Here is a 4,450-nt window from a genome sequence, read left to right as displayed (position 1 = left end):
CCCCTGCCTTCCCACCGCGACCACCAGGGCCGGGCACCCGCCGTCTGGGGAGGGAGGGAGGGAGGGACGGCCCGGGGTGGGGCTGGCAGGAGCTCGAAACGGGATCATCCTCATTTATCCCCCCCTCCCCCCATTATATCACACCGGCTGGGCCCACGAGTTTATATGCAATAAAAGTTAATCAGTGTGGCCCCCACCCTGCTTCTGCCCAGGGGCAGAGGTGGCTCCCCCCTCCCCCCAGTTTGCAAAGTTTCCCCCCGAGCCGGGAACTGACCCGCGCTTCACCGCGGAGCTGAGCCTGGCCGACTCCCGGCAGCGCGGGGGACGTGTTTTCAGCGGCGCTGCGAGAAGGGCCGGCGGCTCGGCCAGCTCCGCCGCGCACGGGGCATCTCCAGCGCCGGGCTGAGGTGTTGCTACGCGGACCGGAGTTCAAGCTCCAGCTCCCCTCCAAGCTAGAAGTGACATTTGCATTGGGAAAGCAGGGACTTACGGTTCCCCGGGACAGCATTTGAACTTAAAAAACGTAACATCGGACAAGTCTATGTAATATATATTCATACAGCATCTAAAAAAGGTGATATATTATTATAATGTATCGTGCCCATCTTAACTAATACATAATATATATTATAGTATATAATGTGATGTTATGTATTATATTGTGTACCTCTTATCTAATGCATACTATTGTATTTGTTATATTGTATATATCTTATCTAATGCATAATGTACATTATAATATATATGTGATATGTTGTGTACCTCTGATCTACTGCATAATGTATATTATAATATATAATGTGTGGTATACTGTGTACATCTTATCTAATGCATAGTGCGTATTATAATATATGTTATATATTGTGTATATCTATCTAACACATAATATACATATATGTGATATATTATATATATCTTATCTGATGCATAATGTATACTAGATATTGTAATGCACAATATAATGGCTCATAATATATAACATAATATAATATATATATATTATGCATTAGATACGATATACACAATATAATATATAATGTATATCGTATTTAATGCATAATGTATACTGTATTGTGATATATTGTACATTATATTGTGTTTTGTAATCTAGTGCATAATGTCTATTATAATATATTGTGATATATAATATAAATAACACATATACATACTTACACATATATACATATATATATATATACATACATATGTATATATATACATATATATATACACACACATATTCAGCTGCTCAGACTAATTCTCCGTTTCTTCTTTGCTGCCAAAGGAACATTTTATTTACAGACATATCGAGTTGTTATTAAAAACAGTGTTTAGCGTGGATTTCAAAGCAGCCCTCAAATTCTCCTCTAAAAATAAGCGATAGTGCGTTGAAGTTGTAATTAAAAATATGTATAGATTTACACATATATTAAACTAACCCTCGTAAAAGCACTAACATGGGCTCAGTCACTTGAGATGCCCACTATCTAAGGGAGGAATCCTTTTGTCTTTTCCCAGTGAGCCAATTATTGAAGGGAAGGTGGAGACGACGATACACTCCGCTGTCCCAGAGAAGTGAAAGAAACCGATCTCCTGAAGTTTTGTTGGTTGGTTGGTTGGTTGGCTGGATTTTTTTAAATATAGCAGCGTGCGATGTTGCCACTGGAACAAGAAAGTATTTCTTATAACAAGTAAATAGAAGAGAAATCAGTCCTAGCGTCCTGAACTATCGGAGCAATAGCCCGACTGGATGTGAGAGGGCTGCCGGGCGGCTGGTACGTATTTGTGCCGCTGCTCCCCGCCTGCAGTCAGGCTCCTGCGGGTGCTCTTCGAGCTACTGCAGGGGCCCCGGAGCTGAGATGTTGGGTTGCCTTCTACCAAGCCCAGCTGCTGCTCATGTCCTTCAGTTTACTGATGCCCCTGATGAGTAAATCTGTCTGATTTCTGTAGTGCGAGGTCGGAATCCTCAAAACCTGGGAGAGTTTGGGAGGGAGATGGGCGGGGGGGGACTGCCTAGTACATACCCCAGTGGTAAATGACCCTATCAAATAATGTTAACAGTGTTTTTTGGTTGGAGTGTTTTTAATGGTATTAAGACAGAGGCGCCCGAGGTGTGTTTAATTGAACAAATAAGCAGTGGCACTGGGTAGCCTCCTTGGGAGGGAAGGTGACTTCCCCTAACCCAGCTCGGCTCTGGGAAAACCTCCCTCCAGCTCATGTCATTTTGCATCTATATGGATCAAGTGAAATGTCTCGCGTCTGTCACCGAGAGGGGCCGGGGGGTTCGTTTATCTTTACATTCAATCTGGGACATATTAACTGCTCCGTGCTCTCAAATCTCCCTGTTCTGCCTCTTCCAACCGGGATTGCATGGATCTGTCGAGAGTTTCAACGCTGGATATGAGATGAAGAGAAAAGAGGGGGAATGGCTGGAGGGCGTGGGCAGAGCTGCGGGCATCTCCCGGCTCCCAGAGTCTCCCCCCAGCCCGGCTCCTTGCCTATCATGGGGGCATCTGTGGTTGGCAGGAGGGATCGGTACCATTCTCAGGCCCGTGGGGGGCGGGTTGGAGTCAGCCCGGCTCCGATCGGCAGGCCCCACCTCTGTGAGCAGGTACCTGGGCTGAAACGACCGAAATATTTTCAACCCATCCAGCCGGGGCTTCTGCTCGCTGGGGAGCCTCTTCTCGGGGCAGCCCCTGTGGTCGGGGCTGTGCGCGCCGGGCTGCAGGGAGAGCTTTGAAAATGTAATAGCAAGTGGGGAGAGAAGGGCTAAGCGATCAGTAAGCGACGGTCTGGGCAGGGCGCCGATGAGCGGCTGGGCTTTCGTTAGGCAATAGCGCTCCAGAAATGTGTTCCGTGAAGGCGGCCACCTCGGCCGGTCCAGCTGCGGCTGCGATGGACCAGAACAGCGCCTGCTCTGTGCTCAGTCGCCGCCAGCGCGTCTGCCGGGGGAGCTGGATGCGAGCGGGATCTGTCCCGATTCCCAGCCACAGGGACCCCAGGGGGTCCATCCAGGGCCAAGAGCTGGTCTCCCTAATCTGCGTGTCCAATTGCACCCGGATCCAGCTTCTTTATGCTGGGGCCAAATCAGCCGAGCAGGGAAGAGTCCTGGGGTTTAATGCGTGCGCTGCTACATTTTGCGTTTCTAGAGATTAGCAGGCACCAGATTAAGCACAGCAGTTAAATTCCCTGGGCCTTCTGGACCGGTTCCCTCCCTGCCCGGCCCCTGGCTTTGCAGCCTGACATTTTTTTTCTTTTTTCTTTTCTTTTCTTTTCTAAAGTGAGCACATTTATATTTGCAGAGCAACCTGCGGTCCACGTGCCCGCGAGGTGAGGGTCTGGAGGGGGCTGCTCCACCGAGGAGAAACAATAAAGGAAACATCCCTTTGTGACGTGTCGCTGCCGAACCTTCTGTTTCCCGACGTTCCAGGCGCCTCAAGCTCCGGCGCGCGGGGTGATGATTAACTCCATGCGGGGCCACGACACACTTACACCTCTTAGAAAATACTGCTGGGGGACCCCACGCAAGGCGGTAGGCATCTGTTTAGGCTCAGTCTGAGGATGCTGCCGGGCAGATCGCGGCTCGTTGCCCTGCAGGGAGTGCTTTCTGCAAGTCTCTTTGAGCCCCCAACCCGGCTGTGAGAGGAGATAAATTATACTGATATAATATATCAGTAATATATTGATGTAGCGTGGCTCAGCCTGCGGTATCTTGTCCCTATTACAACCTGGTCCTTCCCCCTTGCCCCACCAGGGAATCCAGGATTGGGCCCCTTATTCAGCCTGGATAATTAAGTAACCCCCCTGTGTCTTTTATTTTTGCCTTTGTGCTCTGGTAACCAGCTACCTCGCATACGACAGGGACTGTAGAGGGAAACTGATCCGAGACTGTATCTCCATAGATGGCCTCCCAAACCAGGCTGAGGCTTAAATGTAAAGCAGATCGGCAAGCTTCCCTTAGCCCTCTGGCTGGGTAACTACAACCTCCAGCCGCGGAGCCACAGGCCAGGGGATCGGGCTGGGACGCGAGGCAGCCGGAGCTGGCAGGAGCCGGCCAGCCCCTGCCTTCTGTGAAACCCACCCCGGGGGTGCAGGGAAGAGGGGCACCGCGGCTGCTGCGGCCCCGGGCGCTCTGATCGCCCTTACACAAACCCCAGCTGCTCCCGGCCCGCGGGCATCGGCCGATCCGCTCCCAGCTAGGCTCCGGCTCTGCAGAGCACCTGGGAGCCCGCTGGCAGCTTTAGCAACGTGGTTGTCAAAAAGCGGCCAGAGGAATCGGGCACTGACTCAAGTGGGAGCCGTACAGGTCTCGCTCCTGGTCAGACTGGAAAGCCTCGCACGCCTTCAGCTAGTAGGTGATTAACATTCGCTGGGATTATCCCGTGTTATCCCCTGAGTTTAGGCTGTTTGCAGTTAACGCCCCCCCCCCCCCCCCCCCCGAAGACCGCGC

At 50.7% G+C, this 4,450-nt stretch overlaps 1 long non-coding RNA gene across 2 annotated transcripts in view; it reads left to right on the top strand.

Moving 5' to 3' along the window:
* The first annotated feature begins 88 nt into the window (after positions 1–88).
* Positions 89–4,450, top strand: part of LOC112550847 — a 5,483-nt gene continuing 1,121 nt past the window's right edge. The window contains exons 1-3 of one of the 2 annotated variants that reach the window (XR_003094898.1): positions 89–574; positions 1,519–1,607; positions 3,303–3,532. This is a non-coding gene — a long non-coding RNA (uncharacterized LOC112550847). Of the gene's footprint in view, positions 575–1,518; positions 1,776–3,302; positions 3,533–4,450 lie in introns of both variants that reach the window. The other variant, XR_003094897.1, reaches the window with a different exon arrangement.

This window comes from Alligator sinensis, unplaced genomic scaffold (genome assembly GCF_000455745.1).
Source record: "Alligator sinensis unplaced genomic scaffold, ASM45574v1 scaffold55_1, whole genome shotgun sequence".
Classification (NCBI taxonomy): Eukaryota; Metazoa; Chordata; order Crocodylia; family Alligatoridae; genus Alligator; species Alligator sinensis.
Note: the sequence above shows the minus strand (reverse complement) of the source record. Positions and strands in the feature narration are given on the sequence as shown.